This window comes from Bos taurus, chromosome 15, assembly GCF_002263795.3.
Source record: "Bos taurus isolate L1 Dominette 01449 registration number 42190680 breed Hereford chromosome 15, ARS-UCD2.0, whole genome shotgun sequence".
Lineage (NCBI taxonomy): Eukaryota > Metazoa > Chordata > Mammalia > Artiodactyla > Bovidae > Bos > Bos taurus.
Window position 1 is genome coordinate 26,077,321 of NC_037342.1, and position 14,049 is coordinate 26,091,369.

The window sequence follows — 14,049 nt, forward strand, 5'->3', positions numbered from 1 at the left end:
GATATGGAACGAGTCCGTTTGATCGCGTCTTCTTTGTTTAGGGGAAGGACAGCAGAAAGAAGATGATTATTTCACTTTGGGACAAATTGGCTTCAAGGTGTCTTTGAAGTATTTAGCCAGGCAATAAGTCTGAAACACTGGTCTAGAACTCAGAAAATTGACTGAGCTGGGAGTCAAGGATATGTAGGCAGAGGCTGAGCCATGGACTTGAGTAGAGGGTGGGGAGAAGGGGAAGAGGAAGTCACCTAGGGAGAATATATCAAAGGACATTTGAAAAATGAGTTAGATGTACCACTCTGATGAAAACCAGTTATTTAAGGAGTGGATGGAGCTTGAGAAAGAGAAACGTGGGAATGGAGTAAAAATAAAGAGAGAGCTAAATAAGGAAGAGGCAGTGATTAACCATGTTAATTTGTTGCTACAAACAAGTAAAAAGTACATTCACAAGAACGATCAAGAGCTGACAACAGAGATGAAATGCTAAGGTCCAGTATGTGACCAATCTCACCTTCCATCTAAACAGTTTGATTCAAGTTTGACAGAACAAGGGGAGAGATATGTGCTAACTTTACTTATCTTGCCAGTAGAGGAGGAAGATGTGATTTGCTAGTGATTTTCTAATATGGAGGAAACAGCTTTAGAGTTTTCTCAATTTGACATTCAATTTCATTGACACTGACAGACAGCCTTGGGTGGGATAGAGGGAGCCTTGCAACTGAGGTAACTCAACTAATTATCACATGTAACTTTAGTTTGTATTTTCAAACTAAAATATGATTGGTCATGAGGCTGTAAAAGTTTTTCCCAACACTTTTAAAAGTCACATTACCCTGATATGATATCATAATTGTCAGATCTAGCTTTGTGATAATTTCATAGCAGTACAGCGTAACTTCCCCGGCAGCAGGATTTCAGCAAGATCCATTAAAGACAGATATTGATATCTATAGATTTTCATAAAGCTGCAAATATAAAATAGCCATATTATGAATATGAGATTGTATCACTCATGCTGCTAAAAGATGACAATGGTAATATAACTTTTGTAGTGTGAGTTGTAAACAGGACAAGTTCTGAATAGAAATTGTCTTGATCATTTATCTTGCAGTCCCAAACAGGAAAAGCTTTTAGGAAAATGATCTCACAAACCCATCCTTGGGGGTCTTATGATGGCCCTGTCCAGGTTTTCATGTTTGACCTTCTAATCTCAAATGACATGTAAATCCTTCAACTGCATTTTTAATCGATATTATATTACATTCTTCTTCTTCCTGGTTATCCCTGCCTGACTAGTGGGTTACTTTGAGATTTTGAGTTTTGCACCGAAGTGCCCATGTTTATTCATTCTTCAAACTGTCGAGTTAAACCAAAGCATCATCGGACTTATATCAAACAACTAAACCCACAATTTCCAAAGGACGACACGTAATGTAGCCATGTAGCGTACATTAAAGCCGGTGCCTGCCTAAGTCCCATGTAACTTTTTGAAACTGTAGGGGCTTGTCCAAAGGGTTCCAGAAGGAGAATACTCATCTTACTCTTTTGCAGATTTAAGTAGCACTTTTCCCCCTTTTTTATAAGTTATTTCAGCTCTCCAAAGATATCCTTCTATCAGCTAGCAGGAACCCCACGTGGTGCTTTGAATATTGCCTTTTACCTGTCCCCCAAGTGAAGAACTAAAGTTCGGTTTGTTTAAAGACCATGTTTTGAAGAAAAGCAAGGCTTAATTTCAACCTTTCATGGTCATTGACAGCATTGTCGCTTCCTAAGCTATTTCTCTAAAACTTTCGTTACAGTACTAATATCTCTCTATATATTTTGTTTATGTGGCTTGGTCTGTGATGAATAACACATTTATGCAAAACTCTCAATATATCTACAAGATATCAATAGACAGAATAGACATGCTCTCATATGCTGCAGTTAATAAAATGCAGTAAAAAGCATATAGTTTCAGAGGCAATTAGTACAGTTCATGACTTCAATTACCAAAAAAAAAAAGTCTTCATGATTTCTAATAATTGTTATTTATCTTTCATCTAAAGTGTTCCTCTTGTCTGTGTCAGCTTTGGCCCAGAAATAGCATTGCCGCTGGGGAAAGCATAGAGCTGCCGCTTACCACACTAGGATAAAGAAGAGAAACTGACGATCAGGCCCTAGAAACTCCTACAGTCTGCCCTTGGTATTCACAGATTCGGAGGGTTGCAGATTCAACCAAATTCGGATAAAAAATATTCAGGAAAAAAAAATTCCACAAAGATCCAAAAAACAAAACCTGAATTTGCCATGTGCCAGTAACAATTTACATAGTATTCACATTTTATTAGGTATTATAAGGAATCTAAGAGTGATTTTTCTGGCAGAATCCCATGGACAGAGGAGCCTGGCAGGCCACAGTCCATAGAGTGTCAGAGAATCAGACACGACTAAGCATACACACATACACAGAAGTGATTTAAAGTAGGCAGGAGATTATATGCAAATACTATGCTGTTTCATGCAAAGGATCTTGGTACCTAACTGGGTCCTGGAACCAGTCCCCCATAGATCCCGAGGGATGACTATACTTCTCTTAGAGAGCTACTCCAAGGGAAAGTCAATTACCAGGCTTCTCAGTTCATACTGCCAGCCTGAGGACTATGTTTTGCTTGCTAATGCAAAGGATGAAAAAAATCTCATGAAGTTAATTCAAATTTAGGAAAGGTTAGCAATTCCAAGTTGATAAGGTCTCTGGCATATTAGTCTCCTAAAGATGCACTTTGTAAAGCAAGGTCATCTTAATATCAGATACCACCAACTCCCTCCATCTGACTCCATTCCTGTTTTGAGAGTGAAACAAGCCCAAAGAGGAGGTTCTCAGTCAGTCACTTGTCCAGCCTTCCATCTCCAAGCAATGCCTGTGGGATTTTTCCTTCTCCTAAAGGATCTTCCAGGGAGGCTGAAATCACAGAGAACCTAGGAGTCTCATACTTGATGTTTAAATTGTTCTGTTCCCTCTTCTCAAACTTACAAAGCATCCACCACACTTGTATTCAGCATCACAATGTTATGCTGGTAAATTACATATGTTCAGTGTCTACTGCAAATAGAATTTCTGATTTACAATTTACAAAATTATGTCTTCCACCCTCTGGGTTTGCATTGTGGCTCATCCAGGGGCTTTTACTCAATATGTGTTTTGTTATGAAAATGAAAAAGAAAAAAGAAAAAGCCCTCTCCTTCCTTTCCCCCCTCCTGCATCGTAAGTGCTAATAAAACAAGTCTTTTGATTTAAAAGAAATCCTATTGAGGACCTAAAGGCGTGTCATCATGGGAGCATCACTTCTTCATTATCTGATACTTTTCCCAATTGGAAGTGCTTTGCAAAAAGCCATATTCTTTCGAAACCAGTGATAAAGAGGTATTTGGAATAAATAAAAGAGCCCCTGTCATGAATCCCTCAGACTGTTAGGGATGGTGACTTTTAATGCCAGTTCCTAGGAACTCAGTCTTTTTATCTTCTAATGTTCAAAATTAATTTGCCAAGCCATACAGATGGGTTCTCTCCCCTCGCCACAATCGTCTTTAAAATCACTGAAGTTTAGACTTCGCTTTCCATATGGAAACAGAGGGGACAGTATTTCTAGTGTTTCTTCTTTAAAAAAAAAAAAAAAAAAACAGTATCATTGATTTATTTAGCTTGAATAATTGAGAAAAGAGATCTGTTTTTGCAGAGGGCAAGAGGGCTGCAGCTAAAGCATAAATATCTAGTACACAGCTGTAGCTCTACTCAATTATCTGGGGTCTGGGGAGACTCCAACCTGCCCATTTCTGTCTAACCGAGGCAGGCTAAAAACCACCCCATATGGAACTGGTTTGCTGAATCAGGTTACAATGGTCAATTCTATATTCTCATCATTTTCAAAAGATTGCTCCTCTACTTTTGAAAGGCACTGCAAATAAATAAGATGAAGAAAAGGAAAAACCTATTTTCTCCCTTGAAAGACCCAACTAAAGAGAGCTTAGTATTCTTTTTTTATTAATTTTTATTGGAGTATAGTTGCTTTACAATGTTGTGTTATTTTCTCCTATATAGCAGACTGAATCAGCCATATGTATACATTTATCCCCTCTTTTATTTTTATTTCCTTTCCATTTAGGTCACCACAGAGCATTGATTAGAGTTCCTTGTGCCATATAGTAGGTTCTTACCAGTTATCTGTTCTATACATAGCAGTGTGTGTATGTCAATCTCAATCACCCAATTCATCCCACTCCCCACTTCTTGCCTTGGTATCCATACGTTTGTTCTCTACATCTGTGTCTCTATTTCTGATTTGCAAATAATCTCATCCGTACCATTTTTCTAGATTCCACATATAAGTGATATGATGCCACGTTTGTTTTGCTTTTTCTCTTTCTGAATTACTTCACTATTTCATTCTGTATGACAGTCTGTAGGTCCATCCACATCTCTGCAAATAACAGTTTTGTTCTTTTTATGGCTAATATTCCACTGTATATGTACATGTCTTCTTTATCCAAGAGAGCTTGCACTCTTGATCCTGGTATTCCCACAAAGCTCCCCAGTTCAAAATCACTGAAAGGACACCAGGAGAACAACCCAGAAGTCACCTTAGAAGGATGGTCACCATAGCCCCTGTGTGTGTGTGTCTGTGTGTTCAGTTGCTCAGTGGTGTCTGGCTCTTTGTGGCCCCATGGACTGTACTGCACCAGGCTCTTCTGTCCATGGAATTTCCAGGCAAGAGTACTGGAATGGGTTGCCATTTCCTACCCCAGGGAATCTTCCCAACCCAGGGATCAAAACCCCGTCTCTTCCATCTCCTGCATTGGCAGGTGGATTCTTTACCACTGCGCCACCTGGGAATCCCACCGTAGTACCCTCGTCATTACTAAATAGTCTTTTTTGTTTCAGAGTATTTACAGGATGTCTTTTTAGGTCTCCCAGTTGCGATAAAACGCATCATTTTCGACACTTTGCATTTCAGTTAAACCTTTGACTCTAGAAGGAGTTATGATTTTTCTGAAGGTTAGTTGCTCATTACGTTGACTTTTAAATTTGTTTATTAGGGTGAAAATGCAGGACAAAAGGAAGAAACCGATATTTTAGAATACAATGTGCCAGACTACGTGCTTGTTTGCCTTATGTGAGTCATGCACTCTCTTTTGAAAGCTCTCCACTGATAAGCGTATCACACAAAGGTCCCTTCTGGCAGAAAAATTTGAAATAGACTCATTCTGATCCTAAAAAAAAAAATGGTGAATGGAATGTTATTTGAAATTTTGTTGAGGGGATTCAGATTGTCAAACTGCTTCACTGGATTTATCACTGGATATATGGATATAAGAGAAAATCTGTATTCAAATGCTTTAGAACTATTTTTCTTTGGTTAGCTTGAAATTCATTTTGACAGAGGTGTACACGTTTTAATCAAAGCTGAGACACATGGACTAAGAGAGAGAAGCATCAATATTTCCCTTAAGGGTTAAGGTACTTTTTCCTAATATCTCTTTCCATGAAGCTCAAAAGTTAAATGGTTCTGCCTTCATCTTCCTTTACAATTGCTTTCCTGGGTATTTTAAAATTAATCAATCAAGCAAATATTTATTGATGAATATACCAGTTCTGGCACTAAGAACGATATGAAGTGTACAAGACATGATATCTTATCTTGAAGAATTTATAATTGAATTAAAGAGGCAAGATCTGTGGAAAGTTAAGTAACTGCTTTAGGCAGTATATGAAAAACATCTGATATGTAAAAGGGGAAAAGCTAGGCAAATATATTAGAATCCAGTTAAATGATTTCTTATCATACAGATATAGTTACTTCAAGAAACTGCTTATGTCTCTTATATAAATAAAATGAAAAGTTTTATATAATGTAATTGACCATAAATACAATCAAATTTCAAAAAACATTACTATAATTGTACATTCAAATCATATATCTACTCATGAGCATGCATGCATGCTAAGTGTTTGACTCTTTGCAACCCCATGGACTGTGGCCCTCCAGTCTCCTCTGTCCATGGGATTCTCCCAGCAAGAATACTGGAGTGGGTTGCCATGCCCTCCTACAGGGGATCTTCCCGGCCGAGGAATCGAACCTGCGTCTCTTATGTCCCACTTTGTCAGGCAAGTTCTTTACCACTAGCGCCACCTGGGAAGCCTGTATCTACTCATATTGATACCTTATTATTCTGAATGGCCAACTTGAGAAAAAAAAAATCAGAACAGGATGCTAAGTTTACATATAGTTTCATTTCACAGGAAAAGACATCCTCTCCTTTTCTACTCTTTTCTCACTCCTTTCCTGCCATTCAAAAGCCTGAAAGACATTGTAGGAGGCTGATGAATGCCCCCCTAGAATTTCCAGCTCCTAATTCTTGGAAATTGTGGACGTTCCTTCACAAGCAACTTTCATATCATATGGAAAAGTGATCTTTGCAGATGTGATTAAGGTAAGGATCATGAGATGGGGAGATTATCCACATACGCCCTAAATGCAATTACAGTTATCTTTATAAAAGGGAGGCAGAAAGAGATGAAACATCCACACAGAGGAGGAGATGCAAAAAGAAGCAGAAACTGAAAACTGAAGTCACTCAGTCTTGTCCAACTCTCTGTGGCCCCATGGACTGTAGCCTACGAGACTTCTCCATCCATGGAATTTTCCAGGCAAGAGTACTGGAGTGGGTTGCCATTTCCCTCCCCAGGGGATCTTCCCGACCCAGGGTCGGAACCCCGGTCTCTCGCATTGAAAGCAGATGCTTTTACCGTCTGAGCCACCAGGGAAGCTCACTGTATATAGAAGGAGCGAAGGGAGATTGAAAGATGCTGATCTTGCAGACTGGAGTGATGCTGTCTCAAACCAAGAAATCAGGGGTCCCCAATTGTTAGGAAGCGGGCTGCCAAGCAGGAGGTGAGCAGCGAGCCAATGAAGCTTCATTTGTGTTTACAGCTGCTCACTTTACCCACAGCTCTCATTACCATCTGAGCTCCACCTCTATCAGATCAGCAGTGGCATTAGATTTTTGTAGGAGCAGGAAGCTTACTGTGTACTGTGTATGCAAGGGATCTAGATTATACACTCCTTATGAGAATCATCCAGAAAACATCTTTTTTGCCATGATCTGTGAAAAAATTATCTTCCACAAAACTGGACCCTAGTGCCAAAAATGTTGAAGACCACTGCAAAAAAAATAATAGTAGCACCCAGAGGCTGGAAGAGGCAAGGAACAGATTCTTCCCTGGAGTTTCTGGAGACTGTGCAGCCTGGCCAGCACCTTGCTTTTGGCAGTGGTACTCACTTCAGTATCTAACTGATGCTGAAGCTAGAGCTCCAATACTTTGGCCACCTGATGCAAAGGGCTGACTCACTGGAAAAGACCCTGATGCTGGAAAAGATTAAGGGCAAAAGGAGAAGAAGGCAGTAGAGGATTAGACAGTTGGATAGCATCACCAGCTCAACAGACATGAATTTGAGCAAGCTTTGGGAGATAGTGAACAACAGGGAATCCTGGTATGCCACAGCCCATGGGGTTGCAAAAAGTTGGACACGACTTAGTGACTTAACAGCAACAACAACACGCTTCAGACTTTTGGCCCCTAGAACTGTGAGAAAAATACATTTCTCTTTTTCTAAGCTGCCAAGTTTGTGGTGATTTGATGCAGCAGCCTCAAGAAACTAATACAGACACTAATGTTTATTGAATGTTCGCTACGAGTCTGTTACTCTCTATAAAACATCTCATTTAATTCTTGCAACAACTGAGTTGTAGTATTATTATGTGGATGAGAAAATTGCAGCTCAGAAAGGTTAAACAACTTGCACAGATCTATCTGAGTTCACAAGCCCATGCTCTTCATATAAGGTCATATTTTCTCGGTGCTTTTCGTTCCTGTTGATTGGCAGTCATGCTTGTGTCAGGGGAGGATAACCCAGCCCGAGGTGGAACGTAACCAGCTTCAACACGTACATGTGTAGATTTCTTTCCCTTTGTCTGCTTCACAGGTTCTATTCTAGCCCAACACATACACTCAGATCCTGACAAAACAAAACACCCTTGCCTTCTTGCTGTGGAAACTGACAATGATTTGGGGCTGAAGGTCCCCTTTGGGACAAGCGCTGTGGCTTAACCCTTACCTGGCTGCAGGAGTTGTATCTTGGCCCCAAACTCCAAATTTCCTCCTGCACTGCTGCTGCAAATCTCACGTATCTGATGGTGACAGTGTGCGTTGCTAGTTAACATTTTGGCAAAGGAGGATTTCTAATAGAGCAGGGAGGCTGAGATGGGGGGAGAGAGTTAATTTCATCTCTATTTTCTTCCTCCCTTTGATGGCTGCCCTGGCCTTTGAAGTTGGGTAAATACACAGCATGGTGGGAGGGGATGCCAGCTGCCCAGAAACCACTGGCAGAATATAGAAGGGCTGTTGCCTTCCCTCCCCAGCCTGGGAGGTGTGCCCTGTGGCAACACGTCTTCCCTGGGGTAATTCACATGGGGAGCTGTCAGATAACAAGTCCCAACTGGTACGCTGCCTGTGAGGCCCTAAACAGGGATCGGCTTTGGATGAGGGTTTTCTGACTCCAGCATTGTCTTCTCAGATGATATTCCACTCTCGAAGTCATTACCTGTGGTGGCAGGAAAAAGAGGAAAAGCCCCTCATCTCTTTCCTTTTGTGCCTTTACCCCCACTTCTCCCCACCACCCTCCTTCCCAATCCTTTTGCAGTTTCGGGGGCTGAGCTCCCCTAGGTCTCCTTCTTTCTTTTCTATTAAACTGTAAACTGCTACATGGCCTATTCAAGCCACAAGCATTCATCAAGCTCCTACAGTATAGAATACCATGTGTTAAGGTTTGTACTGTCCGAAGGCTTAGCTTGGTGCCAAAGAAGAGAGCCACAGTGGCTGTGAGTGGAAGGGGCTATAAGAAGGAGCAAAGGGCTGTGAATAGGATCCAACCTAGCTTTTCTTGTAGGAAAAAGAAAAAAACCTTTCAGAGGACAGCTTCCTACTAAAGGAGACACACCTAGATACCAAAGATTGCAATTGAAAAAAAAAAAAAGTCCACAAGAGACAGTTGGACCATACTGACAAGATAATTGGAAACAACCAAAGCAGGGGATCAAAGAGTGGAAGAAGAGCAAAATCAAATGCAAGAGGGGAAACTTTTGAAAGGAAGAAAGAGATACAGCCTGCAGTGAATCTAGTAAAGACTCTGTGAAAGGCTGAGGAGAACGGCCCATGCTTAGCAATCCACAGATTAGGAGAAAATGATGATTGAAAAGCCAGTGTTCTCACAAAGGAGACCGGCATCAGCCATGAACAAGCTCAGGTAGAAACTTCTGGGGCCCTGTCACTGGCTTCTCTTCAGTACCACCCTTTTGCCTTGGAGATTCAACTCAAACTTCATCTTTTCCAAGAAACCTTTCTAATTTTAGGAACAATATTAATGTTGCTACTAGCTCAGCTAGTATAGAATCCGCCTGCAATGAGAGAGGCCTGGGTTCGATCCCTGGGTTGGGAAGATCCCCTGGAGAAGGAAAAGGCTACCCACTCCAGTATTCTGGCCTGGAGAATTCCATGGACTGGATAGCCCATGGGGTTGCAAAGAGTTGGGCACGACTGAGTGACTTTCACTTTCACTATATCTATTAAGAAGAATGATGAAAATGTGTTGAACACTTGCCACGTACACACCAGGGTTTATCTATCATATCTAATATTATGTTTTATTGTGAAACACTATTCTTATCCACATTTCCTTAACCACAGATAAAGAAACTGTGGGTTGATAATACTAAGTAGTTTACTTAAGATAACCATTAGTAAGTGGTGGAACCAGTTAGGAATTTGAACTTTAGTGTGTCGAATTCTGAAATTCATTCTTTATTGTCAGATATATGGTAAATAGTATGGATGTACAGCCCACATAAGAGAGTTCCAGAAAAACATCTATTTCTGCTTTATTGACTATGCCAGAGCTTTTGACTGTGTGGATCACAATAAACTGTGGAAAATTCTGAAAGACATGGGAATATCAGATCACCTGACCTGCCTCTTGAGACACCTATATGCAGGTCAGGAAGCAACAGTTAGAACTGGACATGGAACAACAGACTGGTTCCAAATAGGAAAAAAGAGTACATCAAGGCTGTATATTGTCACCCTGCTTATTTAACTTCTATGCAGAGTACATCATAAGAAATGCTGGGCTGGAGGAAGCACAAGCTGGAATCAAGATTGCTGGGAGAAGTATCAATAACCTCAGATATGCAGATGACACCACCCTTATGGCAGAAAGTGAAGAAGAACTAAAGAGCCTCTTGATGAAAGTGAAGGAGGAGAGTGAAGAAGTTGGTTTAAAGCTCAACATTCAGAAAACAAAGATCATGGCATCTGGTCCCATCACTTCATGGCAGATAGATGGGGAAACAGTGGACACAGTGGCTGACTTTATTTTTCTGGGCTCCAAAATCACTGCAGATGGTGATTACAGCCATGAAATTAAAAGGCGCTTACTCCTTGGAAGGAAAGTTATGACCAACGTAGACAGCATATTAAAAAGCAGAGACATTACTTTGCCAACAAAGGTCTGTCTAGTCAAGGCTATGGTTTTTCCAGTGGTCATGTATGGATGTGAGAGTTGGACTATAAAGAAGGCTGAGCACCAAAGAATTGATGCTTTTGAACTGTGGTGTTGGAGAAGACTCTTAAGAGTCCCCTGGACTGCAAGGAGATCCAACCAGTCCATCCTAAAGGGAATCAGTCCTGAGTGTTCGTTGGAGGGACTGATGTTAAAGCTGAAACTCCAATACTTTGGCCACCTGATGCGAAGAGCTGACTCATTTGAAAAGACCCTGATGCTGGGAGGGATTGGGGGCAGGAGGAGAAGGGGACCACAGAGGATGAGATGGCTGGATGGCATCACCGACTCGATGGACATGGGTTTGGGTGGACTCCAGGAGTTGGTGATGGACAGGGAGGACTGGTGTGCTGCAGTTCATGGGGTCGCAGAGAGTCGGACACGACTGAGCAACTGAACTGACCTGACCTGAACAGCACACATACACACCCAGACACATATGTACTCTCTTCACCATCATCTTTATGGAGATGGTTCTCTACAATAGCTCTTTGCTTCTCACCAGATCCTCGGATGTCATGACAAGCCTTCAACCAGTTTCTTCCTGCCACTCTTTCTAGAAATGTTGGTCAATTGTCCCAGGATACAGTAATGTATTACCATGGTCTCCGTAATATAAAAAAATGTACCCATCTGTAATTCTGTTTCATGGATCATTTATTTTAACACAACTCGATCCTCCATGAAGTTTTTAACACTCAGCAAAATAGTCATTCTCTTTTTTTCCAAGGTAAATTCAGTACTATTACATGCACAATTTTTTCTTGGTCATTTAGGTTCAAAACAAGAATACAAATAAATGGCAAGAAGACAAGCCTTTGTTTCCTCTATAGGACAGCAGAGAGCTCAGTGGATAAGCACATCGCAGTCTGGTGTCTTTATAGTCATTGGCTGAGAACAGACCCTCACCATGTTCGCTTAATGGTACTCAGTGGCTCTAAGACTGAAATAGACATCCGATTCACCCGGATGGCTTGTTAAACAGATTGCTGGGTGCCACCTCCAGAGTTTCTGATTGTGTAGCCTGGGGTGGGGGCTCTAGGATTTGCATCTCGGACAGGTTCCCAGATGCTGCTGAGCTGGATCCCACATTTTGAAAAGCACTGGTGTCAAGAAATGGATTTATATGCCTATCTTAGAACAAAATAACATAACCAACCTGGGCTGCATGGGACAGTGTTAAATGAATATGTATGTATACACACACACACACACACTTTCTCTCTGTGACCCTATGAACTGTAACCCACCAAGTTCCTCTGTTCCTAGATTCTCTAGGCAAGAATACTGAAGAATGCTATGCCCTCTTTCAGGGGATCTTCCCGACCCAGGGATCAAACCTGTGTCTCTTATGTCTCCTGATTGGTAGGCAGGTTCTTTACCACAGTTCCACCCAGGAAGCCTATGCACACACACATATGTAAATAATGTATAGCATGTATATGTATATATGTATGTGTATCACAATATGTGAGCATGTATGTATTAATATGACTGCCCAAACATGTTAGCTCAGATCACTTCTTTTTATCCTCATAACTTCCCTGTGAAGTAGTATCATAACATTGTGTATCTAAGGCAATGGACTCTAGGGTCAGACAGACTTACGTTCTCAAACCCAGTCTTCCCATTTCTAGTTCCTTTGAACAACTCAGTTAGACTTATTTCCTCATTTCTAAAATTGAAAAATGTGAGTGTGTACTTCGTCACATTGTTATGGGGATTAATTGAGATAAAGCAGGGAAAATACTTCCCACATTGATGTTTGATAACTATTCCATGAACACAGGTCCCATCTTTCTCATCCTAAAAGAATAAGGGACTTGCTCAATTGCTCAAGGACCCTAACCTGATGGGGGCAGAGCTGAGCTTCTTGAATTCCAAGCCCCGATTCCCGTCTGGGTGATTTCAGCACGTGGCAGATTCTATAGGCAGCTTTGGGGATGGTGGTACCTCGGTTAATGAAGCCTTGGGGAATGGAGCTCTTTTATTTCACATTTTAAAAGCAAACAAAAAACCCTTCATAAATCATGTGAAGAAAAGCTGCATATATTCACAGCTGCCCATGACAAAAATACCTTTGAGCACAGCTTCTATTTGTCCCTTCCCAGGTGAATGTAAATAGGGCTCATCCTAGGCAAATCTGTTGACGACGTGGAAGATTCCTTTATTCCACCTTGGTAGCAAATGCCAGGCTTGCTCTTTCCTCCCTCTGCCTTTCAAAATAAGAAAGTGTCTGCTATCCGTCATTTACTCTTATCGGTAGATTGACTTTAGTGTGAATGAGTTGCAATATATAATCACATTTGTATTTTAAGGCTTTCATATTTAATTAGGAGAACCAAAACTTTTTCTTCATTAACATAAATTTCAGGCATTAGCTGGCAGACAGAGAGAAATGAGGGAAGTTAAGAGAACCCTGAGCTATCTTTTCTGTCTCCCTGAGACATTAAGAGAAGGCGCTAGGAACTGTCAAGTTCTTTCCTCCAAACCAATGACTTGCTGGGGAGTTGGATAAGATGAAGTGGGAGAATTTTTTTCCCAAAATTTCCATAACTCATTCCCCTGTCAAGTTCCCCAAGTAAACAGAGAGGTAAAAGTCAGTGCTTTGCATGGCCAACAGAGTTTTGGGGCTAGTCTGCAAACCCCACTCAGATTGTCATTGTACATCCTTTGTTTATAGAAATTCTGAAACGGTCAATGTTACAGACCCTCTCTCTGCCCCTCTTCCCCGATCCCTTAGATTTGACTCCTTTTTCCAGTTTAGGATGTGAACGTGAACAAATTACTGGGCTGGCCAAAAAGTGCATTCAGAAACCAAACAAACGTTTTGGCCAACGGTGAGCAGACACTTGTTCTCCCCACAGCATGTATGGTCTAGTGCAGTGGTTTCAAGGTGGCTCTAAACACATCAGAGCCTCTGTGGAGGGGGCTTCTCCTGAACCCCACCCCAAACCTCCTGACTTGGAGTCTTTGGGAAGGAAACTGATTTATCAAAAGCTCCTCTGATGATTCTGGTGAGCAGCCAACACAGAATCATCCTGGGGGTTCAATCTCTCCTCTTCCTTTCTCCTGCTCCCCCCACAACATTAAATGTGCTCTCCCCCATCCTTCCCTCTATCCAGGGAGACAGCACAGTTTAGGTATTCTGATCCATCCTTTGTTATTTTAGTTACCATTTTAGATTTTAGTTAGTATTTAATATTGTTTTGGTCATAATCTTTGTGGTCTAGTATCTTGGCACCCACACTTCTCCTGTCTCTATATTTCTATGTCAGGTAATAATGTTTATGACAGACAGCTCTGTCATTGAGCTGCGTCTTTGTGGTTAATAACAGTTCTACCTGTAGACTGAACCATGTTGTCTGGGTTAGAGCTACTGTTTTCTGAGAGCACCAGG